The 27,539-nt window shown below is 38.8% G+C and overlaps 1 protein-coding gene across 2 annotated transcripts in view; it reads left to right on the top strand.

The window, feature by feature from the left end:
* Positions 1-27,539, top strand: part of bmpr1bb (bone morphogenetic protein receptor, type IBb) — a 71,306-nt gene that overhangs the window by 2,864 nt on the left and 40,903 nt on the right. For both annotated transcript variants that reach the window (XM_038296826.1, XM_038296827.1), the window contains exon 2: positions 8,039-8,137. The gene's annotated coding sequence lies outside the window, so the exon portion shown is untranslated. The remainder of the gene's footprint in view (positions 1-8,038; positions 8,138-27,539) is intronic.

Here is a 27,539-nt window from a genome sequence, read left to right as displayed (position 1 = left end):
TTGGTTGTAACGGGTGGTTATTTGAGTCACTGTTGCCCTTCTATCAGCTCGAACCAGTCTGGCCATTCTCCTCTGACCTCTGGCATCAACAAGGCATTTCCGCCCACAGAACTGCCACTCACTGGATGTTTTTTCTTTTTCGGACCATTCTCTGTAAACCCTAGAGATGGTTGTGCGTAAAAATCCCAGTAGATCAGCAGTTTCTGAAATACTCAGACCAGCCCTTCTGGCACCAACAATCATGCCACGTTCAAAGTCACTCAAATTTCTTCCCCATACTGATGCTCGGTTTGAACTGCAGGAGATTGTCTCGACCATGTCTACATGCCTAAATGCACTGAGTTGCTGCCATGTGATTGGCTGCTTAGAAATTAAGTGTTAATGAGCAGTTGGACAGGTGTACCTAATAAAGTGGCCGGAGAGTGTATAGTCCCCACACTGCAGATATGTCCTTAAATCACAGCCAAACCCATTTACACAGTAACAGATATAAACCTTTAGATAACTCAAACATAACCCGCCACATATCTGACTCAATAACCATTTAAACTCTTTTCATTAATTTAAGACGGAACAATTCACATACTTGTATTATATTAAACTGCACTTCCAACATTCACCACTGTTTAGCGCCAAGTACCTTTTTCCTCTGATCACGGAGCAGCCGGCTTGCTTGGTCGCGCAATGAATCCTGGGATAGCAAAGACTAGATACGATACACCGGACCCGTTGTTCTGCCAGATGAGCATACCCCTTCAGACCAGTATACCCATAGTCAATAACACTTTATCCCTTTAGTTTATCCCTTTAGTTTTGCATGAAAAATACACTTTAAACTACAGTACCTCAATGGGCGTATGTCGACCTGACCTTAAATCGGATACATGCCCGTCGAGTTAGTATAAAGTCTATTTTTCGTACAAAACTAAAGGGATAAACGCAAATCTAAGGGTTTGCGCATTTGTATTGACTATGGGTGTGCTGGTCTTACGAGGTATGCTCATCTGACAGAAAACCGTCCTTAAAATCAAGCAAAAAGAAGGACGCATTTCGGCCACCAGACCTCGGCGTTGCGCTATGACATTATCGGCCTACGAATCTGGCCTTCGGAAGACACATCCTATGAATTCCAACGCACCCATTGTCTTCAGCAAAATACCTCCAGACTTTTGAGTTTGATGCTGAGGCTGTCAGTAGTCACTGCTGCCACCCTCTGGTTTAGAGGGGAACTACTTGTTCTGCCAAATACCTCTATCTCACAATGCTAGAGAACATTCCTGTATCCAGGTTATGATCTGGATCACTCACAATTTTTGATGGAGTGTTTTTTGGCATGAGCGAGACCTCTGATAAGAATTTAATTAAATTCCAATCAAAAAGGTGGTGACAATCAAAAAGGCTATAGTTTTGAAATTTAAGGCAAATAGGAATGGAAACACAGTTTATGTTTTAAACCATGACAGTAGAATAACTACTGGAAAGTAATCTTATTTATAAATAAAAACAAAAATATATTTACTTTTCATGATTCACTACTTTGTTTTGATCTACCTCACAAAATCCCAAAAGGATACCTTCATGTTGGGGGTTCTACGAAGAAAAATATTACAAAGTTTAAGACATTGTAGGCTTTGATTGAGATGTATCTATAGAAAACAAAGATGAAGCGGGTTTAGAATAATTCATTCGAATTAGATGTTAAAATTAACCTGCCTCTTTTTAATCTGTCTGTTCCTCAGGAACTCATGCAAACACCTTCACATAGACTCAGCCATTCACTTCCTAATGGGCCAAAGTTCTTAGAAACAAAAACTCTCTATCTTGGAAGATAACCTGCCTGTGTCTGGGCTTGTCCAAGGGGGCTAAACTTAGCAAGCTCTGACCTCTCACTCTGGTTTCCTCCCTTATAATTGCAGGAAGCACCCCCAGCCAATTCAGGCAGAGATGATTTGCTGCATTTTAACTAGTAGGACGCAGTATTTGAGGTCCTTACAAGTATTAAAAGCAATTTTAGGGGGGAATTTTACTCTTAAGAAAGGAAATGGAGGTTTAATCTTCATAAGGAGATTATACACTGACCCTGAAATCTTAACTTTATAAAATAGCTCTCATGTATTGTAATTATGGTGAGCATTTTAGTGTGGCGACGCACAGACTGACAAGGGTTCAGTGTCAGACATATTATTCAATATCTTTTCCAGCTAGTAAATATATACTTTTGTATACTGGACTTGAGTTTGCTTATACACCTCCATCAATACACCCTGATAAAGCATTTTATACCTCGATTTACCAATAAGCAAGATGTTTTATAGGGCTTATAACTTCAGCTTTGCATTTAGTCATAAATTTGTTTATGTACAGTACACGAAGCAACAAACCTGTAATTGGAATAAGATGATTTTATCTTAATCAGAAAGTTAAAAAGTTGAAATCTAATTTGTTTGAAGGAATTTTAAGGAAAGACTGAGTTAGCCAAAGGCGATTATCAGTGTGTCTGAGCTTGACAAATATGGAATATAAATTTTATGTGCGATTATTATTCATTTAGGACATTTTTAAGAGAAACATATGAATAGACATGGCGTTATCCACAGTCTCCTTTATATAATACAGAAAAAGCGAATAAATACCTAAAATTAACTTCAAGAACATAATGATGAATACTTTTGTGCTGTAACAGCTTGAAGTTCAATTGACTCTGGCAGAGTAATAAAGCCGATCTTCTTACTTCTGTGCTGCTTTAATTCTGCAAACACGTCAGTACATAGACCCTACTAGCTGTTTCATCTGCCGTTGAAAGACAAGTGCAGGCAGCAGGAATTACTTAAAGCTGTGAGCTGCTCGGCTCTTTGCCACGGAGGTCAGCAACCATTTGAGAGAAAGCAGACATCCTGTTATTAGAGAAAGAGACGGGCATAAAAAAAAAGGAGAAAAGGATACAGGATGAGTTGGGACGGACGGTTGATGGAAGATCGAAGTACAGAAAGGGAGAAGGGGTACATTGCATGATTGGTTTAACATCCAAATGGAAGAAATGGACCCTAGCTTGAAATGTAGTCTCTTGATACAAGACTCTATGATCAGTTTTTTTTCCTTTTAAAGAAGGTTTTTTTATATGGTGCTTTCTTGTGCCTTTGGCTCAAATAGTCACCGACATCCAAGTGTCTCTAATTCCTCTGTGAAATCAATTTGCTTAAGTCCAGCTGCATAAAACATGGCTGAATCAACACAGATGCTTAATGATAGCTTGAACTGAGACATTGATAAAAGTAGTAATTTTGTTCAGCTCCAGTTGATTCTGTGCACCAGTGAAATTGTGAAAAGAGTGAAACCCAAAGCTAAAAGCAGGATCGATCGACATGGACTGTGTCGATTCTCCGTCACTAGAGGTACTATTAGGAAGTGTGTGTTTTTGTGTTTATTCTGAGATTGTAATGCTGTTGCTGCATCAGTTTGCCTGTAAGTGGTGAGCTAATTGACTGTGCTGAGCGCCTTGATAGACTATGTAAAATAAACCACAATGATTTTAACAGAATGCTGTATTTTCCTCTAACGTTTCTGTCCAGACAGATAGTCTGTCTGCTGACTGGAGCACCAGAAGTTAGGGTAATTCTGATGTAGAGGGAATTTTAGAAACCTGAATAGCACAAGAAATGTTCATCATTGAGAAATTAGTTGTTTTTTATTAAACTAACAGGGTTCCTATACAGTCTAGAGCAGTGAATCAAGGGTACCCTTTATTTTTCCAGCTATTTTTCCTTCATTACTTCAGCAGATACCTGCCACACTTGGTTGTTTAATTAGAATTCCTTTTCCATTAGGCAGGAAGCTTGTCACAACAAGAACGATCATAACATATGAATAATATGCTGACTCAGAATTAGCAAGAAGTCTTTGCTTTTTCTTGTGCCCTCAGAGATCTGTAAAAATGTAGAGCTGGAACAAACAGAACTTCAGAAAATAATTTTTGTGGTAGTATCACACAGATTTCTTCTGTGACAGGGGCTTTCTTCTAAAAGCAGCAGAGCCCCAGATCCTCCTCTACATATCACGGAACGTCAGGACCTTCAGATAACTTCTCCGTGATACACACCGGGCCCCGGCAACAAGCTTATCAGACATAACAGTTTCCAGCATCAGCTTGGGCCTTACACTGGAGCTTATGGAATATCTGTGATGATACGTGGCAGAAATAAGAAAAACAAAATGGGAACAAACAGGAACAGACACTTAAGAGTCATAAACTGTCAGATGCAGCCTGCTACAGAGACAACATCAACCACTAATTCATATAAACTGGCTTTATTAAACATTAGATCTCTGTCAGGAAAATCCCTTTTAATTAATGACTTTATTATTGACAATAATGTTGATGTTATGTTTTTAACAGAAACGTGGTTACATGGACTTAATGAAGCACATATTCTGTTGGAGTCGTCTCCTCCAAACTACAATTTTCTTTGCGAGAGCAGACAGCAAAGGAAAGGTGGAGGAGTGGCAACATTGTTTAATGACTCACTGAAGTGTAAAAAGGTGTTTTTGGGAAAATTTGACTCTTTTGAACATTTGGCTCTGCAGGTAAAGAGCCCGGTACGAACTATGTTTCTAAATGTTTACAGGCCTCCTAAGTCCACGTCAAACTTTTTTAATGATTTTAGTGACCTCCTGTCTGTGATATGCGTTGATTATGACTGTTTAATTATTGTGGGAGACTTTAATTTTCACGTTGACAACCCTGAAGACAGAAGTGCAAAAGAACTGTATGACACACTTAGAAACTTTGGTTTAACTCAACATGTTAAACAACCAACACACAAACAGGGACATATTTTAGACTTGATCATCACTAAAGGTCTGAAGATTTCTAAAGTCAGTGTTACTGATGTTGCCCTATCCGATCACTTTTCTGTTACCTTTGAGGGCATCATTTCCAGTGACTCATTTAGCCAAAGGGACATCATAAGAAAACGCACCTTTAAGGAAAATGCCACAGAAACTTTTATTCAAGCTTACTCTGCTACTTCAACCTTGGGGTGCAACTCAGTAGAAGAGCTAGTTGATAACTTTCAGTCTAAAGTCTCAGACATCATTAGCTGCATTGCTCCAATTAAAGTGAAAGTCTTTTCCGGTAAGAAAAAATCTCCTTGGAGAAGTGCTCCAGCAGTTAGAAGTGAAAAAAGGGAGTGTCGTAAAGCTGAACGCAGGTGGAGAAAGACGAAACTCCAGGTTCACTATGACATCTATAAAGAGAGACTTTACAGATATAGCTTACAACTGAAAAATGCAAGAGAATCTTTCTTCTCTGAAATCATTAACAAGAACATTAATAATACTCGTGCTTTATTTGCCACAGTCAACAAGCTAACAAATCCTCCTGTGTCCGTGGCTCCTGAACTCCACTCCACCCGGGCCTGCAATGAATTTGCTAATTTCTTTACTGAGAAAATCCTAAAGATCAGAGGATCAGTTTATACATCCATATCAAGTTCAGTACCAAAGCTGTCTCCAACTGGAATTGATCTTGGCCAAATGTCCCAATTCAGCCAAATAAACTATAAAAGCTTAGAGGAAATCATTCAGCAGCTAAGTTCCTCCTCCTGCTGCCTTGATGTTCTACCCACAGCTTTCTTTAAGAAAGTTTTGCCTGTCATAGCATCTGATTTGACTCAGATAATAAACACGTCCCTTCTGTCAGGTGTTTTCCCGCAGTCCCTAAAAACAGCAAATATCAAACCACTGCTGAAAAAGAACAGTTTAGACAAACTACTACTCCAGAACTACAGGCCCATATCAAACCTCCCCTTTATCAGTAAGATTATTGAAAAAGCAGTGTTTCAACAGTTAAACACTTTCTTAGATATGACCAGCCGCTTTGACGTGTTCCAGTCAGGTTTCCGTGCTCACCACAGTACAGAGACCGCCCTTATCAAGGTGTTTAATGACATCCGTATAAATACAGACTGCGGAAGAACCACAGTGCTGGTACTATTGGACCTCAGTGCAGCATTCGATACTGTCGATCACTCCATCCTGTTAGAGCGCCTGGAAAACTGGGTCGGCCTCTCTGGTACAGCTCTCAACTGGTTTAAATCCTACTTAAAGGACAGGGACTTTTTTGTGTCAGTAGGCAACTTTACATCAGAGATGACAAAAATCACATGTGGGGTTCCCCAAGGGTCCATTCTGGGTCCCCTCCTATTCAATATCTACATGCTCCCTCTTGCTCAGTTAATAAAAAACAACAACATCAGCTACCATAACTATGCAGACGACACACAGCTTTACATCACCATGTCACCAGGTGACTATGAACCAATTCAAGCACTGAGGAAATGCTTAGAAGAAATCAATGCCTGGATGTGCCATAATTTTCTTCAACTGAATAAAAACAAAACTGAAGTAATAATCTTTGGACCAATAGAGGAGAGATCTAAAGTTAGCACACAGCTTCAGTCGCTTCAGCTAGTAACCACTGATCAGGCCCGAAGTCTAGGTGTAGTGCTGGATTCAGACTTGAACCTCCAAAAGCATTTAAAGACAATTACAAGGTCGGCTTTCTATCACCTGAAGAACATTTCCAGGATTAAAGGACTAATGTCTCAGCATGATCTGGAAAAACTAATCCATGCGTTTATTTTTAGTCGAATTGATTACTGCAACGGTGTTTTCACAGGTCTGCCTAAAAAGTGGATCAGACAGCTGCAGCTGATCCAGAACGCTGCTGCCCGTGTCCTCACTAAGACTAAGAAAGTAGAGCACATCACCCCAGTTCTAAAGTCCTTACACTGGCTCCCTGTATCTCAGAGAATAGACTTTAAAATACTTCTGTTAGTCTATAAATCTCTGAATGGCTTAGCACCTAAATACATCACAGACTTGCTATTAGTTTATCAACCCTCCAGACCACTCAGGTCTTCTGGCTCCAGCCTGCTCTGCAGACCTAAAACCAGAACTAAACATGGAGAAGCAGCATTTAGTTCCTATGCTCCACTTATCTGGAACAAACTTCCAGAAAACTGTAAAAGTGCGGAAAGCCTGAGTTCCTTTAAATCAAGACTAAAAACACATTTGTTTAGGATTGCCTTCGACTGTTCTAGTTAAATAATTCAACAAAAACATGTTTTCTTTAATCCAACTGTTTTTAATATTCTTTTTTTGTCTCTGCATTTTTTATTTTATTTTATTTGTTTTTTATTTTTTCCTACTTGCTTTGATTCTGTTTTATCTTCCTGTACTTTAATCATGTAAAGCACTTTGCATTGTCTTTGTGCTGAATTGTGCTATACAAATAAATTTGCCTTGCCTTGCCTTGCCTTCTGACCGGAAAGCAAAGGGAGACGAAGCCAGGAATGTTAAGAATCTGTGAGTTAAAGTTTGCAACGTACCCTCATCTCTGCTCGCATCCTGAAAAACAAAAGGCAGCTGGGATGCGTGTGTGCGTTTGTCTATTTCCACGTGAAAAGAGATCATACATGGAGAAATGTACCATTTCATCAAGTGTGGGTTAAGCTAGATTTCATCTGTCCGCTGTTTCTTCCTGAAGCATGCAAAGTTCAGGCAGAACATCAGCTCATGATTATGCTCTTTGTTAAAAAATAAAAGTTGGATATAGGAGACCACCTGGAATTACAGCATAAGTCAGCTGTTTTAGGGAAAAAAGACCCAAGATTCAGCACTTTCCAACAATCTTGCCACCTCGGCGATTTTTGATTCAATCTGTTAGAATCAAATATGTTTTGTACAACTGAATTGTACTAATCCTTTTAATCTAATCAGTGCTCCTTTGTATTCTTTCACATAGAAAAAATAAAGAAAAAGAGCTCTGTTTTGCCTTCTTCAGCGTGTCAGTTCTACTATAGATCATATACGAACTGTATCTGATCCCACCGCATTCACCAGAAAGCAAGTGACAATGATTGCCACTCATGAGTGCAAGAAAACAGATGAAATCAATTTTGTCCTCTTATGTTGTTCCTGTTTCCCAGCCCCAGTGTCAGACCATAAAATGGTTTTCACATGTCTTTTTTTTTTTTAGGTACGACTGAGGGCATTTAGAGACACAACTGGGACACAGTTGGCAAATATTCAAGGTTATTTTTCTCCCTGAAGACAGTGAAATGATAGAGTGAAACAAGTGAGTATCCCTTCAGATTTTTATTGCAGTACATGTATCTTCCAGTATAGCATAAGATCATAAATAACATACAGAATATATAGTAGTTTATCTGTTTAAACATTTCTTCACTAAGACAGAATACAGTGCCTTGCAAAAGTATTCATGCTGTGAGTATACTGTATTTAACAGAAAAGACCACCTAATTTGGAAGAGTTCGAGAAAAAGGATACCTGTCTGTTTCTAGACTAAAATCCAATTGAGAATCTTTGACCTCAAAAGGGATGTTTACATAGCTTCTGCTGTTTTGCAAAGAAACTGGTCAAAAATATTCTGTCTAAATATTCAAAGCTTTTGCAGCAAAAAGTAGTTGGTCTATATTTACTCTGCATGTTCAGAATAGTACTTTTATTACAGATGCACGGAGACCATATTTCTTTAAACTGAGTCGGTATAAAGTTATTTATTGTTGCCCAATGCTAGTAAAAATATGAATACTATATATAAACTTACCGTAGCCATAATTTTCTTTTAGAGTTTTGATCATTATCTATAAGATTATAAGTAGACATAGTTTTTTTATTTATTTATTTATTCTTTTATCTTGGATCCAGCACAAAGTGAGATGCAGTAGAGGGAGCTTTTTCGGAAGAAGTTGAGGCCATTCATCAGAAAAGCAACTCTTGACAGCTGCAGCTCCACTTCACTGTCTTGATACCATGATTTTTTCCTGTCAAACATAAAAGTGGTATCAGTCCAGAGCACTGGCTTGTCTTTCACATACAAGTACGAGGCAATGGTATTGGACCTGATACCAGTATCATTGTTTCCCTATTCTTTCAGATTTACAGATAGAAAAATCTTTTAATTTCATTAGGTTCCATTGGCGATCCAGGATACAGGATATTTGAATACTTTTCTGAAACAAGTCTGGAGTTTAATGTGTGCTAACTAATTTAAACAATGTTGTCTAAATTGTTTTTTTCCATTCAAGACTCAGTGAGACATTTATGCATTTGCCAGCTCTACAGTTGCTCTGTGATGAGCAGAGCAACTGAGAATAATTACTGCATTGTGTTACCAAGTAGCACCCCCTTATCCAGGAACAGGCTGAACGTACACATACAATACTAGCTGTGGTTTCTGAACAGGTTCTGGCATCAATTGGAGGATTAAGGAGTAAGCCAAAAAACAGGTGGCAGGTGACAAACTAATGTCAACACTTGACAAAAAAAAGCTGCACAGAGTTAATTCAGCCACGTGAAAACAAAAGGTGAATCATGTTGTGGGAGAGGTTGCAAACCCCTGTGTGCTGTGTATATCAATCATATCCTTTCAGAATTGTTGCTACATGTTTTCCCGATTTTCTAAACTTTCCAAACTGCGTCACAGAGGTAATTTCTCTTTGAGGTATTTAATGTAACTCTAAAACATCTGATATGCCTAAACCTCTCACAGCTATACGACCCTCTGGCATTCAGCCTAATGTATGTCTGGGTAGCTTTTTAATGGTGATTAGGCTTCCTTGTTTTTCTTTGTAAGTGGCACAGATTAGTGGTGACATCACTGAAAGGAAAGTTATACGCTTGCTTTAGCAAATTAGTTAAGGTTGAGTCTGGTCTCAACGTAGCATGTGGGAAAAAAACCAGCATTTTGCTTTCGTTGGCTTGATTGGTGTAGAAACTTTTTGATAACTGGAGAATAAGCCATTCTCTTTTTTTAAACCATTAAATTACACTTTAAAAAATGGCTTTTGTTCCTTGGCTCCCTGCAGACATTCTCGAGGACTTTCAGCTCTTGAAATGAACTTTAAAAAGAAAAACGAGTTGGCTGCACCAGTCATCTGTCCTTCATCTTTAGTTACGGCTTTATCCAGTCTAAGAAGAGAGAAGCTTCTCCCTCTGTCTTTTCCAGGCCTCCTCTGAGGCTCGGAGAATTTAGAGGAGAGGCTGGATCAAATTACAAGAAAGAGAGAGAGGAACCGCTTGGTAACCTGCTACACCCTGGATTGTTATTGCAGGTGTTTGAGAGCAGTTACAGCTGTTAATTTACTCTGTGTAGTGACACATGTGGAGCGGGAGTCACTGAGGAACAGCCTGCACTGGTTCTTGTTGGCGTGCCAAAGATCACAGACTGACATTTTAAAGATGAGAAGATGCTTTACCAGATAAAAGACTAGATATTTGTAAAGGTCTAGAGAATTTACGTATGTTCATTGTTAATTCATTACATTTTTTACGTGTCTTAAATAAATAAAAATAATATTTATCAGCAAATGAGGATCAGACTGTGGTTTATGATTTGAGTTAAGATGGCCAAATCAGATTTCTGTTTTTCTTTTGTTTTAGCTTTTTTGTTTATAGCTGTCGTTTTTGGGTTTCCAGGGGTTTGAATCGTATCTAAGATCGATCTTATTTGTATAATTCCAACTGATTTAAGACACAGTTCGGCCGAAAGGTATGGTGAGGATGCAGAAACTACGTGCTTAAATTAAAAAAATTCCACATATTGTAAGAAAGCATATTTGAGATCACAGTATATTTATGGGCATTTATGGGCAACCGATAAATACCAATAACTTTGTAGTGTCATGTTCTCCAAAACTTAGTATCTATGTTTAATCATTTCTTTAGGTTGTGGAGACAATAAGATTTCATTCTTCATCATTATTAATCCCATATCTTAAATCCCACAATAAAAAGGTCCAAATTTTCACTTGATGCTTTGATCTATGTGCCTGATCTCTGTGCAGTGGTTACCACATGTCACTTGCTTACACTTGTACATTGTTATTCATAAGGACAAAAGATATCGAGGAGAAAATCAAAGAAAAAGACAAAAATGCCCTAAGTTATGAGACATTTGCTTTGCAGATGGTGGATTCCCTGTGGATATAGTTGAGCTTTACCACAACAAAAAGATGCAGTATTATGAATCATCTCGTGTGAAATTCATTATAGTTAGAAGAATAACAAACAGGGAGAAGCTATGATGTAACTAAACAGCCGCTTTTAGTGACTGGCTAGTTCAAGTGGTAAGTCACCCGTCCTGCGAACAGGAAGCCTAGGTTCGCATGCCAGCTGGGAGGATGAGCTGCCAGTGTGGTGGAGAACCTTCACGCTAATCCCTGCTTTGGGGACTTGTGGTTAGGCCATTGCTGCTGGAATCCTGAGGTTCTTAGTTCAAGCCCCACTACCACAGACCACCACTCTGGCTTGCTGAGCAAGATCCTTAACCTCCATGCTGCTCCCCGTGTGCTGCACAATGGAACCCACTGCTCCTCAAGGGGATGGGTTAAAGAGAGTTGATTTTGTTCTTCTGTACTTGTTACAAGGTAATGATGATAAAACGCTGAAAAAAAACTGATTCAACAAAGCAATCTTGCAAAGACAAAACAATTGGTATAACACTTTTTGCTAAAGTACTGATTTCTGAGTACAGTTGAGTCAGAAGTTGTCAACGTTCCATTTCAGTTATATTTAGCCCATCAGTTTTTAACCTTTTTTATGGTTTAGTTAGTTACATCATAGCTTCTCCCAGTTTGTTATTCTTCTCACTATAATGAATTTCACACGAGATGATTCATAATACTGCATCTTTTTGTTGTGGTAAAGCTTGACTGTCTCCACAGGGAATGGTTAGTTATTTATTTTTCTGGAGTGGTCAGGCTATGTTTCTGGTGTGGAACTTTTGCTTCTTTGCCTACCTCACTTTGGGTACGAACAACATAATAGTTTGGTATACTTTTCCTAAAGCTCATCATTAATAAATGTCTGCACATTTTCTTCCAGGGGAAAAGGGAGTTGGAAAATAAATGCCTTTGTTTAAGTTGCCTACATAACTTTTTTTAGTTTAGTTTTTTTTTTAGTTTTTTTAGTTGAAACGCAGGGTGTTCCCTACCGTTTGAAATGTGTTTGTTTTACCTTCCAAATGGTCTGCAAATTAAACTGTAGGTAACCTTGGGTGGACTGTTCTGTAGATGGTAGCGCAAATGGCTGAGAGGGAAAGGGGAGCAGGGAGGAAAACCTCAAATGTGAAAATGACTGGAACTCCCAGGGTTTTCAAAACAGAAACCAGGATTTTATTACAAATACCTGGACAACTGAGAACATGGAAAAACCCTCCCATACATGTGCCCAGCTCTTGGGTTGGTTAGAGAAATCATAGGAATAATTTAAATAAAACAAATGACTCCTAGTCCAGGGAGCCAGCATGTCTTGCTACAGAACAGTATACATCGGTCACATGCAGGAGGGATTTAGTCATGAGGGAAAAATTGACCTCTGTCTGTGGATCAAGCAGAGAAAGCTATTTCTCGGACCTGACTATAGCCTATTGAGTCCGTTAAGATTTATACTTATGCATGTGAAAGACTAATGATGAAGCGTCAATCAAAAGCAGAGTAAAGCTTTGTCAGCATACATGCAGTCAATTTGCAGGGCCTATCAAGATTCTCCATTATGTTCTTTCATTAGGTTTCTGTAAAGGTGTAGGCTGGAGCTGTTACACCATCAATCTGACTGTCTTATGTTAATGCCATTTTGGTCTGACAGTCTGCTAGTTAGAGTTTAACTGCAAGCAGTAAAGCAGAGCAAAATAAAAGCAAAGGGAGGTAGACAGTCCTGAGAGGCCAAGCTGGAATTTAGTCCCTAAATCTGAACCTTCCCCAGAGGTCAGTCAGAAGGATGAGAAGAGTGGGGGGTGAGGAGATCCATCAGCAAAGAGAAAGCCCCCAGGGTTTCTTCTTGGAAATCTGACATTGCCTGTAAACATGCTTGGAATGGCAAACTCAGTCTTTGTTTGGTGCTTTCATCAAATTTATCACATGTGAACAGGCCCAGTTCCAATACCGGAATTCTGTTCATGTTGTAATGATATCTTGCCTCAGGAGGAAAACCTGCCTTGAGAGTTGAGTTTGATGTATTTTTCTTTTAATTTGTTTTACCCTCCATGTTTTTTTTGTTTTTTTTATGAGTGACTAAATATTTTCCGTCCCCTTAGTATTCCAGTAATAGAAGCAAACTGAGCTATGTAGGCAAGGATAGGGTCTGTTAACATGTCCATTTTATTCCCATACAGTATAGATATTTTTAATCCTAAGAGATGGAAAAATGAAAAAATGGAAGATATCAAAAGTATGAATGACTTTGGAATACTGTAGTATACAAGGATGTCTGTGGCTTGGTCTGATGGTGTACTGAGGCTGATTTGGAGTGCGACTGGGCCTCTGGGGTCCAGAGTTTTCCCAGGCAGGGTCCCTGGGGAGGTTAGATGTGGGCCGGTTGTTCCTTCACGGTGGGGTGCAGTTGGGGTTCATTGGAACTCCTGGAGACTGGGTGCATGCTGTTTTTGGGATGTGCGTCAGTGGACATTAGTTACCAGCCTGTTGGCTGTCCAGGGTGGATCGGGTGGGCCTGAGAAGACCTGGTGTCCATTGGATGGCCTGCCCTTTGTTGGGGTACCTGCTGGGGGTGGAGGGGGCTGTGAAAACAACTCAACCTGAGTGTCCTAGTCTTATTTCATTTTAGACATCCCAATGGGGTGGACGACGGTGTGGTGGAAGTAGCAGTCTTGGAGTTTGTTTCTAGGTGTTCACAGATACTCTAATACTAAATATTAAACTGCAGCTACAGATATACACCACCCTGAATAATACTCTGTAATAACCATAGGTTTTGCCTTCCACTCACATCGATATCTAAGGGATACCCGCTGCCTTTCTAGCTTTTTTATATGTTTACTTTGGTTGTCTGCAAACTTCTTTTTGCTCTTGGTATGTTCTCTGTTTTCAGCCCCTCGTTTCATAGAGATATAGAAGTAGACGTCTATGAGTTAATTTATATCTTCTCTCTTGTCTATTCTTGTTGCTTTGTTTTATGTTCTCTCTTTTCATGCTCTTTTTCCTGTATTTATCTCTTTCTCTCTCCCCTTAGTTCTTATACCCTCTGTTTTTCCTCACCTCACTTTGTCTCTGAGTCCTTATATGCAATTTGTTTTTGAAAGTAAATCTGCTGGGTTATCATCTAGATCTGGGACATCTATTCCCAGAGCCATATTGGCAAAACAGGACACACACCTACACACACAAAACAGTATACAATAATGGCAGGTAATAAATACAACAATAAAAAGTCTAATAATCTACATTTTAGATAAAAATAATTATGTAAACAACATGAAAATATCAGAGCAATACTTTGCAATGCTATTTACATATATAAGTTTCCATTTTTAAAAACCCATTATTGCCTTATTAGGGTAAATCACACTAGAAAACTGCTACTGAACATTGCTATGCAAAATATCAAGCTAAGGCTAGCCACATTTAGCTATCTTGCCACCTTACTGGAACAGACTGGTTTACCTCCCATCTCCAGCTTTTAGTGAATTATGTCATCAGAGTTTATCACTTGTGTGCACCTTCATTGATCTCGACTGAATTGATTTAGTCAGTGAATATATTTCTTAGATGATGACATGATTTGTTTTATGAAACACATCAGTGTTTTTTTTTTTTATGGAGCTTTTGGCAGTAACCAAACCAGCACAGATTTCTGTTGTCTTTTCACACATGCCTCTGCTTTAGGCCATGTGTAAATTGTATCAGTCATCATTCAGATGTCCGGGGTTACCTTTGGGTTGAATTTATTTCTTACTGCATCTAATCGGTTATTCACCCTCTCTCTGTCTAGATTAGACACAGAATGACAGGACATCTATTTTTTGCCTTTCCCAGATGCATGTAGACCAGTGCATGTGTACCCTTGAAATATACACTTTATTGCCAAAAGTATTTGCTCACCCATCCAAATTATTGGAATCAGGTGTTCCAATCACTTCCATGGCCACAGGTGTATAAATTCAAGCACCTAGGCATGCAGACTGTTTTTACAAACATTTGTGAAAGAATGGGTCGCTCTCAGGAGCTCAGTGAATTCCAGCGTGGAACTGTGATAGGATGCCACCTGTGCAACAAATCCAGTCGTGAAATTTCCTCGCTCCTAAATATTCCACAGTCAACTGTCAGCTGTATTATAAGAAAATGGAAGTGTTTGGGAACGACAGCAACTCAGCCACGAAGTGGTAGGCCACGTAAACTGACGGAGCGGGGTCAGCGGATGCTGACGCGCATAGTGCGAAGAGGTCGCCAACTTTCTGCAGAGTCAATCACTACAGACCTCCAAACTTCATGTGGCCTTCAGATTAGCTCAAGAACAGTGCGCAGAGAGCTTCATGGAATGGGTTTCCATGGTCGAGCAGCTGCATCCAAGCCATACATCACCAAGTGCAATGCAAAGCGTCGGATGCGGTGGTGTAAAGCACGCCGCCACTGGACTCTAGAGCAGTGGAGACGCGTTCTCTGGAGTGACGAATCGCGCTTCTCCATCTGGCAATCTGATGGACGGGTCTGGGTTTGGCGGTTGCCAGGAGAACGGTACTTGTCTGACTGCATTGTGCCAAGTGTAAAGTTTGTTGGAGGGGGGATTATGGTGTGGGGTTGTTTTTCAGGAGCTGGGCTTGGCCCCTTAGTTCCAGTGAAAGGAACTCTGAATGCTTCAGCATCCCAAGACATTTTGGACAATTCCATGCTCCCAACTTTGTGGGAACAGTTTGGAGCTGGCCCCTTCCTCTTCCAACATGACTGTGCACCAGTGCACAAAGCAAGGTCCATAAAGACATGGATGACAGAGTCTGGTGTGGATGAACTTGACTGGCCTGCACAGAGTCCTGACCTCAACCCGATAGAACACCTTTGGGATGAATTAGAGCGGAGACTGAGAGCCAGGCCTTCTCGTCCAACATCAGTGTGCAACCTCACAAATGCGCTTCTGGAAGAATGGTCAAAAATTCCCATAAACACACTCCTAAACCTTGTGGACAGCCTTCCCAGAAGAGTTGAAGCTGTTCTAGCTGCAAAGGGTGGACCGACGTCATATTGAACCCTATGGATTAGGAACGGGATGTCACTTAAGCTCATATGTGAGTCAAGGCAGGTGAGCAAATACTTTTGGCAATATAGTGTATATCCGGGAAAGTGGATAAATGTTCTGTCCTAGTACCAGGGGATCTAGTGCTAAAATGATCTGGCAAACTTAAACTCATGGATATGCTTGCAGTTCCAATTTTTTTTAATGAAGCTTACACTCAGAGCACTTGTATTGCTTATTTCTCTAGTGGGGGATGGATGCATACCAATTTACGTTTTAGAAACAAGTAGAAATTGTTATCTTTTGGGATTTATTTTTCAGTACACCCTTTCATTTTAGAAGTCTAATGCCAATCAAAGTTTCAACAAAGGTGTAAGACTAACCCTTTGATAAGGCCCAAATGTCTTTAATAGGTCTTCTCTTTCAACAACGTCAACAAACCTGAACAGAAGGAAATGAAAGAAAACCATATTCAAAACCAAAATTTTAATGGGTTTGCACAAAGAAAGTTATATTCAAAATTGAGTTTTTACAAGATTTTTTTTTTATTGCTTATCCCTATAATTTATGAAAATGTATTTAAATGATGTCAAAAACCTGTTCTGTTAGTGTAGTGTGATGTACGTAGAGGCTGAGATTTTTTATTTTTTTTTCTAAATTAGTTTCCTCCCACGGTCCAAAAACATGACTGTTAGGTTAAATGGCTTCTCTAAATTCTCCTTAGGTGTGGGTGTGTGTGTGAATGGTTGTTTGTCCTGTGTGTCTCTGTGTTGCCCTGCGATGGACTGGCAACCTGTCCAGGGTGTACCCCGCCTCTTGCCCATTGACTGCTGGAGATAGGCACCAGCTCCCCTCGCGACCCCAATTGGGACAAGCGTGTAAGATGATGGATGGATGGATGGATAGTTTACAGGAAACATTTCTTTTATCTCTAGCTTATTTGTTATTTTTTAAACATGCCAAAAAAACATTAAAGAATAGTGTGAATACACATAGACCAATCTTACGTCCCCTGATGCTGAAACTCCACTCAATACACCTTTAGTTTCAGTTTTAGCTGAAAGGTGCTGCCCAGATTCTTGTGGCACAGGCAGCATTCTGCAAGTTTGTTTGTTATTCTCTGTGTGAACGCTTAGTAGGAACAGATAAAATCTGACCTTTTAAGACTCTTAGTAAACTATCTTCAGACATGTTGGGTGTTATGGAAATGTACTGTATGCAATGTAATATATTTGATGCACACATCTAAAGAAAAGTCTTCATTATGTTGTAGAGGTGCATCTTTTTTTTTTTTTTGCTCTTAAATACTGGAATTCCTGATGGGATCTCTTAAAAGGGACTTTATGTACTTTAAACCCCGTTTACGGTAATCCTGAAATATTCAGATAAAACTGAAGTCATTCCCTGATCTCTGCTGGCTGCATACAGAAATGGAAGGTTTGATGATTTGGTGTGAAAAATAACTGGTCAACCTTTTCACATTGATAAAACCAGGGCAATGTGGAGAGGCATGTTAAGAAAAAAAATCTAAGTTTGGAGACGCTTTCCTTATTTGGAGTTAAATTTGCCTTGGCAGAGTAAGAAATAAAGGAAAAGCTTTAGTCTCGCTCCAGAGGATTGAGATCTGGCAGCTCTAATTCACTTATAGTACAGGTAAACACATTTATAAAGCACAAAACTTCAATCATATTTGAAGCAGATTTTGAACAGCAACTGATGACAAGATTTTGTTTCTTTTGAACTTGCAGACCTGCATATGACTGTTGGTTTAGCTTTCAGTATTTCATTTCCACTCATATGGAATTTCTTATTCAAAAACATGTACAGGTATGCAACATTTTATGAGGGATTTGCAAAATCCTTTTTAGTTTTGCGTAGACAGTTAAGCCAAATGTCACTTGGACTCTAAATAATAAAGGATATACCCCAAAAAGATATATTCTTCGTAGTACCGACCACTGCTGTGTTTAAACCAAAAATAAATAGGCTATTACTACAAAATCATATTAAGAACACTTACTAAGCACAGGAAAGACATAATAAACCTCCATTATATCAACATCTGAAAGCGTATATAAATCTTTGTCCCACTTTAAAACATAATTTTCTTTCCAACCAATAGTTTATTACAGCTTTACAAAACTTGAATCAGTTTTTTACTATACTGGTTATGTTTCAAAAACAGTTTAAACAAAAACTGTTTTGTTTAAACAGTTTGAAGCTATAAATATGTGATACTGGATGCTTCTTTCAACCATTCATAGAGAGAGGTGATGAAACTGAGCGAGCCAGATTTCATCACGTTAAGCTAAAGTGGCCTCTTTATAGAAAATCCAGAAGAAAAAGTAGATAAAACAGAGAATAGAAATGCCAATAATCAAGTAATATTTAATCCTTGCATTTAACCTAAATGCATTTAAACTAAATGCAAGGATTGCAAGACTGTTTAACCCATGTGGGTTTGGAGAGCTATTAATTTCCTATCATATTCACTTTTTGTATTAGTCTGATATTGAAATTAGTTCAAACAAATGAAATGTTGAAATATTAAAAAAAGGGGAAAAAAAGAAATCTGTGTGGGTGTAAAAATTACTTTTTCAGACGACTATATCTCCTCATGAAGGTGTAAAGTTATAAAATGTTTTTTTTTTTCTAGTCTCATTGATTTACTTTACAGCATTCTGTAATTTTTAAGTGGCTATGTTCAGATTTTACATCCATAATATGATGAACTATGATTATGAAGTTTCTATAATTGACACATTTTCCTTTTAGGAGTTATGCAACTTTTTTTCAATTCAGTTTAAAAGGATCTGATCAGATTTATGTGGTAAATATAACATTTCAGTCAATAATATAATATCAATATTATTATGCAATAAAATTGGTTAAAAAAAATCAAACTGAGGGAATTTGTGTATGTCTATCCTGGACTTCTCCATTTCATAAGGGGATCCCTTAATCCACAGCGGTTGCTCAAATCCAAGTACAATTCATCGCATAAACTGTGTGACATTCACACCAGGTTTGTACATTTCTCACTGATTCCTGATAACTTGTACCCTCTGAAAATTACATCATGGGTTTCAGGTTAGCACTGTGGCTTTGGTTCCCAGAGGGACACAGAGCTGAAGTGTACACCAAGAGAACAGATCCATGCTGGGAATCGACATTCATTCAGTCCCCCCTCTCTTCCCCTTCTACTCAGATACACACACACACACCTACACCTTCACACACACACACACACACACACACACACACACACACACACACACACACACACACACACACACACACACACACACACAGCTGACCTCTGCACCACCCCAGACAGGGATCAGAAATTGTTATGAGCTTGGTAAGGCTTTGCTGACAGATGAGACAGATGTCTGTTCCCCACTTGTAGTAGTTTTGTCTATGATGTGTACGAAGTTGAAAAATCTTTAAATTTAACTGAATAACTAGAGTAAATTCACTCTATGTAATTAGATGGCCTATGTTTGAAATTGTTTTCTCATTAAAAAGGAACTTTCAGTGTCCTGAGTGTTTTTGCTTAGCTGAATATGTACAGTATGTACATATTTTTTTAAGAGACATGCTGTTTGGATTATAAAGGATATGGTATTGATTTTAGTTTTTTTTAAACAAAAAGTGATACAATAAATGCATTTTCGAGCCAGCTAAAGAAACTTCTGTATTTAAAGACAACCTTTGCTTTAACACCTTGAAAACTAGTTAAGGATATGCATCATGGATTCATATTATACCTTCAAACTAAATTGAAATGATTTATGTCTGTTTATATATATTAGTTTGCTTACTGTTTTTTAAGTAAATGCTATAAGATGTAAGTGGGAATGTTTCCTACTTCACCCACAAGCGGGGATGTATAACCACTGGCCGTTCCGACATTGCTTCTCTTTACAGAGTTCCGTTATATAAATACGGCCCTCCACTATATGCCCATATATTCCATGCAAAACTTGTTTCAACCCAAAGTCTGCATAAGATGTTGGCTGTCTTTTTAAGAACAATATCATATACATGTGAAAATGCCACCTTGGGCTGTTGATGTATATCACAATACACATCTGATCAGTATAAATAGAAAATAGCTCTGATAGAAAGGTCTATAATTTCACCAAACTCTGATCCAGAACAAAGAGGATTGTGGGGGATGTAGGCAAAGAAAAGCATTGAGGTTCTCAACCTCTCATGGTCAGGCTTAAGAAGGTTGGAAATTGGCTGACCTCTTTGTATGTATGATTATCGACAGATATGAAAGGCTTGTATTCTGATACATGTTTTGTCAAATTGCTCAGCCCTCGCAACGGACTAAAACAGTTAGTGGATTTAATGTGCTGTTGCAGTTAATTTATTTATTTGTTATTTTAACTATAAGGGAAGTTCTTCAGGGTGGCTTGAGATCAGGAACCTGCCTTTTGATATTTAAATTTTTGTTTGAATAAGTCTTGTTTTGCCTTTTTTCTCTTAATATCAGTCAAACAGAACCTTCTGGGGTCGGAGTGCAAGTTAACGTGTGACATCCTAGAGTAACTGCCTTGTGGCATGTTCAACAGTGCTGCACACTGCATGAAAAGTGGGATTTTCGTCAATATACGGCACTGTAGATTGTCGTGGAACTTCAGGTTAGCGGCAGTTTACGACAATTTGCAGGCTTCGTCGAAAACTCCCGTAAATTGTCAGAAATTGACGTGGAATTTCTTAGGCAGTGTTCCCCCCATGCCTCCCCCCCATGGAATTCTAGGGGAGGCTTTAACATGTAAATGAACATGCTGTGAGCTATACAAATGCAAACCAGGGTTGCAGGGGGGGTTTTACCCCAAGTGACATCTTTCTGAGGAAGAAAATCTCTGATACAAAGAGATCAGGCTTAGTATAGCCTCTCACATTTTAGCTTGAATTGATTTATTTAATTAAAGTATAGAGACCAAAACAGATCTTTAGCTGACAGAGCAATACATTTAGAGCAGTAATTATTTTAAAAAAAATTTGCATTTAAGATAAAAAATAAAATATTGTCTGTCAATATGCTCAATTCACAATTACTTAAGTGGAAAAGTTTCAAGAAATGAGTCTGAGATGATTCACTTTATAACATGGCGCATTATCCTGTTGGAAGTAGCCATCAGAAGATTGGTACACTGTGGTCATACGGTCTGGCCAGGTCAAGATCCGCAATTGCAATTGCACCAAACAGGAAAAAGAACATCGACAAATTCCGGTTCGTCAAATTAAAATATAGCAGCAACAGATCGGTGACTAGAAATTATAGCACAATTCTTATATACTGTATATAAAAAAAAAAAAAACTAACACCGTTTATTTAAATGATTGGATCCAAACTATTGGTTATTCACCAACGAGGAAGCAGATTTCTCATCTCCATCAAAATATTTATTTTATACCGAGGGACTTAAACTTTAATCAAATCCATTCAAAAGAAACTTCTTATTACAGGAATGAAAAGAGATGCTGAGTTTGGAAGTAGTGAACAAGTTCATTAAAAAAAAAGCAGTTTTGAATTATCCTTATCCCCGTTACAAAAATCTACAAAAATATAAATATATATTTGGGCAGAAACTGAACATGTGCTGGATGATGGTGGGATTTTTTTAATATGTCATATTAAATTAAGCGTTCACAGGGTTCATACAGGAATGAGTGACTCTAATTTAATGCTATTTTAATGCTATTAGAAATTATTTTAATGCCATCAACATGAACCATGTACACAAGTTATTAGTGTACATGAAATATGAAGGATCTGTAAGCAGAGTTCCTTGACTCCTGTATGTATGTAAACACACACACACACACACACACACATATATACGTATATATATTCTCTAGCTTTTTCTCCGCCTCGAGCTTCCTTTCCGAACATACGGCTTTATAAACAGTTCCACGCAAATTAATAGCGATATAATATCTGACGAAATTGTTTTTAGAAGCATTTTTATTAAAGAATCATAAATGCAACGATAAACATATTTAATTAATTTTAGTGCCAATTAAGGCCTTGATTAAAAAAAGAATTATGAATTGTAATTATTTTTAATGATCCGCGGAAACCCTGGTTCATCTGGCGCATGCCCTCTACGATCTCCAAGGAACTCAGAGAGGAGGGGAGGGGAAACAGCGGCGGCTGTAGGCTTTGCTTTGTGCAGGCGGTCTGGAGCGCAGCGGGGCGGAGCGCAGACGGAGTATGTGGGATTTCGGGGTAAAACTCCTCTTGGACGCGATGGCGACTCTGCATCGAACAAGACGAACTCAAAGAAGAGATGCTAGCGGTAAATATATGTTTGATTACTGCCTGCTAAGCTAAAAGCAGCCTAGCCTGAGCTATGGCTAATAGCAGCCTAGCTATTAGCCTATCTAGCCTAGCCTTGCAAGAACAAGCTTTATTAAAGTGCATTTTTTGTGATTTACAGGAAGCAGTACGCCGTCTTAACAACTCGGAGACTAATTGCAGGCGCTATGAACCGGAGCAAGGGTAAGATTTAAAGAATATGCTTTCATTCTGCGGTAAAAGGTAATGGATACCGATCATAGCTTTACATTTTGTTTTCACAGACCTCCTTTTTGCTCGGAGCCATAATCAGCAAGTCCAGATTTGCACGATGAGGCTAAAGACGACATTGTGTGTGACTTGTTTTAATGTTTTCTCCTTCCTTGTTACTGTGACTTGCGTTTGATTTTTTATTTATACCGCTCTCATTTAATTGTTTTCCTGCTGCCTGTAAGACGTATTTTCAGACGGTACGCAGGAGCTTCAGATATACGCTGCCAGCCAACACGCTGCATGCTGAGGCAATCTGCTCGGAGTCGGGCCAGAAGAAAGAGGGTAAGACTTTATTTGGTGACTATTTTTCAGGTGCATTGATAGATGTGTTGTGTCCATACGCAGTGCGCTGATTCATTGTTTTTTTTTTTTCAGCTGCTGAAAGCGAGGCAGAGTGTGCTAGCAGATGAGGAAGTGGAACTCTGGAAGTCCGCCGTCGTCGGCGGTGTCTCTGGATGGATTGTACGGTCGCCGCCATTTCGTAGGCCGGATCCCTCTGAACTCTGTGTTAAGCTGCAGTCCCGGTTAGAAGCGATGCCAAAGTACAGGGCCACGCACAGTAGGCGTCTGCACATCGGACCTGCCTCGGAGGGAATGCTGCCCGTTACCTCCAACCCCGAGGAAGCAAACGGACCGTTCACGGACTTTTAATTTTTAGAAACGCATGTGTTTGGATACGCGTTGTATATAGTTGTGTGTGTTTTAATAAAGCTCTTTCTTTGCATAAACAGCTTCCTGGCAAATGTTCATTTCCTGTATAAATTCATTCATGTCCTTGATGGTAGCATAATAATTGTGTAGTAGTGTAGGATAACATAAATACACACCATATGAATGAATAAATATATGAATGAATAAATATATGAATGAATAAATAAATATATATATATATATATATATATATATATGAATAAATATATATATGTAAATATATATATATGCCAACCAATCAAGAGCGACTTTACTTGTTTAAAAAGAAGCGGTTCCGTCCAATACTCAGTAAGAAAATTAAAGCCTGGCGTGGCCACGTGTGGTTTTGCTGCCAATCACGAGCGATTTCATTTGTTTGAGAATAGTGGTTTCAGCCAATACTGAGAAGGTTATTCAAGCCAGACCTGGCCAGCCGCGTGGGTTTGCTGCATTCATATGCTAATTAGGGCCATTAGTACAGCTGATCGCTCTCCACATACGTCACGGTACGTTTCCGACAATTTGTGGCACGACAAACGCGGACAAGCACGGGTTGCAAATTGTCGGAAACTGACGAAAATCAGGCAGATCTGCGGGAGTTTACGGGGGTTTACGGGGACGAAAATCTCACTTTTCATGCAGTGGCACTAAGCAAAAGGCAACCAGCTAATTCTATATTAAAAAATATTATTACAAACTTTGACAATTTCTGAAGATGTTTTTATCAAAAATGTGGAACCAACAATTACCACTAATTGTGAACTGCTTGTTTAGTGCAGCTGATGTAGAACTGAAAGGAATGTTATGTCCAAGAAGGCTCTGCGGGAAGACAGCCCAGGCATGATGATAACTGCTAATCAAGTTTAGATGCCATTGGATTTTTTAGCTCTTTTATTTTGTGATATAATAAACCAGGCTGCACAGTGGCCAGGTAGCACTGCTGCCTTGCAGCAAGAAGGTACAGGTTTCAAGTCCAGCCTGGATATTTCAGCGGGAGTTTGAATGTTGTCCCCATGCCTGCATGGGTTCTCTCCGGGTACCCAGGCTTCCTCCCACTGTCTAACAACATGACCGTTAGGCTAATTGGCTTCTCTAAATTCTCCTTTGGTGTGATTGTGTGTGTGTGTGAATGGTTGTTTGTCTGTGTTAGTTTGCGATAGACTGGCGACCTGCCCAGGGTGTACCCCGCCTCTCGCCCGTAGACAGCTGGAGATAGGCGCCAGCACCCCTCATGACCCCAGTAGGAATAAGCACGATAGAAAATGGTATATTATAAACCACTGCTTTAAAAGTAGAAGCGCCAGAGCAGTCACTGAGTACCATGGTTGTCAGAAAAAAAAAAAAATACAAAAAGCATTAATTAGGTCTAAGTCGGGCAAAATTAATTTGAATATTTTGTCTGGTATTAGCTGACCTCATTCCTATTTAACTTTACCCAAGCACGACTTTGCATGCTTTTAGAATCAACCTTTTTCTTTAGTCGCTCCTTCATCTGCATTCGTTTTCATAGAAGCATGCAGAGCTAAACCCCTTCACTGTGGAGCTTTCTTTTCTTCTTCTCTTTTCTTTCTGTTCTACTACCAGCTTGGGTGCACCTGGCCATGGCAGTCCCCGAATGTGTTTAAAGCACAAACACACTCAACACAACAGCATTTTTAAGGACTTTCTCTGATTACGTTTAAAATCTGGGCGATTTTTATGTTTCTGACAATTCAATACACAATCTTGAATGAAGATTAAAATAGTTCTTTATTGCATTTTTATGAGACAGTCTGCGGTGCTGAATATTTCCATAACTACGAACAACCTGCCGCTCTAGCTACCTACACTCTATCCACATATAAATTTTAAAGCAAATTTACATTAGAAGAAAATGACTATCTTTCTGCAATATCTCGTAGTTCTCTGTTACGTAGCCAAAGCTAAAATAGCATATTTTGTTAACCAGACATGCAAGCCTGTAGAAGATTCTCTGGCATTTCAGCACCATCGATAAGAAACAGTTGACACAGATGAAACTTTGTAGAGAAAACCTCAAATTTAAACCACTCAAGCTGCAGTTTGTTTTTGCTACTAACTGTGTTGTCCTAAAGCAGTTCTGGGCATGCTCAAAAAGCCTTGGTCATTAGTTAGACTCCAGGGACTTTGTGGCCAAATTGGCTCAGTTTTCTACAACAAGTGGGTGTTGACAAAGTGTTACTTTTTTGTTAGATTAAATGCAAACATTCTTGTGTCAGCCATAGCTCTGAATAATCACCAAAATTCCTCACACTCTGAGACTGCCTGGGAGGAAGCAGTGTTTAGGAGTGCTGCCAAAGGCAGCCATCATCACCTCGTTCACAGAGTGTCAAAGAGCATTGAAGGATCTTTGAATGAGAATTAGACTGGGTTAAGATGAAGTCTTGGGCTGTAAAGTGTCAGACGGCAACGCAGTGCAAACTTTGACCTTGAAAAGACATGATAGGAATGAAGCTGCAGCTGCCCACAGATCAACACAGAAAACACAGACATGCAGCTAAGCACAAGCACGTAAAAGCAGGCGCTTTATTCAGTTGATGATAAATACATTTTCTTTCCCTAGATTTATGTGACAATGTTTGTTTTCCTTTTTTATGTTACACAACTTACAAAAACTTTAAAATGTGTACAGTAAAGATCTAAAGTTTCTTGCTTGAGTGAATGTAATATTGAATCGCTGGAGATATGAATTGTGTGTTTTTGATGTTCTTTTACTTATCTTAAAAGAGAAAGCATGTGGGCATCCCATGCAGACTATCAATGTATGATGACAGATGGATATTCACTATTTATCTCTCCGTTCACCAGAGGGAAGAAAGATGCATTGTGAAAGCCAGAAGGGCAATTGCATGATTTAATCGGAGTGTGGCTAAACCTTGAGTCCAAACGTGTTTTTGCATTCCCAGTTTGTTCCATCAAATCACAGTTGTGGCAGACGCAGAACAGAGCAGGAACAGCTGTTTTTCTCCCCGTTCTCCGGTTACAGCCGAGGGTACTGCCTCACGTTCTGAGCTCGGCAAAAGGGCATGTTGTCAAGCTTTGCTTGCGTTTTTTCTCAGAGGGTGGGCGCAAAAAAAAAAAAAAAACTCAAACCAGCAGATAGTATTTTTGGCACTGGAAAAGAGGGATAACACCGAAGGTTTCAAGCAGAGTGGAACTGGTGACAAGACAAAACACACAGCTGGTCCCACTCTCACAGGACTCATGGTGCCATCATTTGTGCTCAACAGTGATGACTGATGGGACCTCAAAATATTATTAGAGAGAACATTTATGAGATTTGAGAAATGTATAAATAATTTGACAAAACTATTTAGAAATCTCTCATTATTACTTGTAAATGTAAAAATATCCTGAGACTCCACTCAACACACCTGTTTTGTTGTTATTAAAGACTTTCAAAGTATTTTGTCTTTCCTGTCATCTGAAAAGCACATAGTTTTTAACATGGAATCCAAAATTACGCTATTTGGTGATTTTTAGATCTTTAAGTTGAAAAAAATCTCGTATAACTTTTCATTTAGAATTGTTGAACATTTAGATGAAATACATATTTAATTGGGTTCATCATAAACCAACACTGATTGTTTGCTCTTTGAGGATTTTTTTTTCTATGGTTTTTAAAGATCCAATTGAGTGATTTTTAATATATTTAGTTATATCAGCATATCTTGATGTCTAATCCAGTATTTATTTTTTCATTTTAGAAAATGATTCATGTTTTCAAACCTGTGGACTCTGCTGAGCTGTGTTACCATTCTGGAGCATCTTCTTTAGATCCTAAATTGAATGTTTTTGGCATTCTGACAGATCAGAGCTGTTCATGACATGCAGTCTGTGCTGCATAAGCACTGTGTCCTTAAAACTGATGGCAATTTTATGAAGTAGATGAACAAGGAGTAAGACCCTGCTCACAATATCATCAACCTTTATTACATTTATTAAAGATCTGAATAAATATCCTTATTTACCGTTATCTTGAATCCAATCAACAGTTTTTATATAGAAATTAATTATTCCAAAGATATGCAGTGTTTCAAATTCTTAACAAGCTAAAGCATGCATCGATAATAGTTATTACTTATTTATTTAGAAAGGAAATTCTAAATGTAAATCTCTCCTCATGCTGTCTGGTGCTGTCTTTTTAAGGCTTTGATCTCTTCTAAACCAGGAGGTCTCTGTGATGAAACATTCTGCT

Source organism: Cyprinodon tularosa, unplaced genomic scaffold (assembly GCF_016077235.1).
Source record: "Cyprinodon tularosa strain WSP-4 unplaced genomic scaffold, ASM1607723v1 ctg378, whole genome shotgun sequence".
Classification (NCBI taxonomy): domain Eukaryota; kingdom Metazoa; phylum Chordata; class Actinopteri; order Cyprinodontiformes; family Cyprinodontidae; genus Cyprinodon; species Cyprinodon tularosa.
The sequence above is the reverse complement of the archived record's forward strand: the minus strand, read 5'-3'. Positions and strand labels throughout refer to the sequence as shown.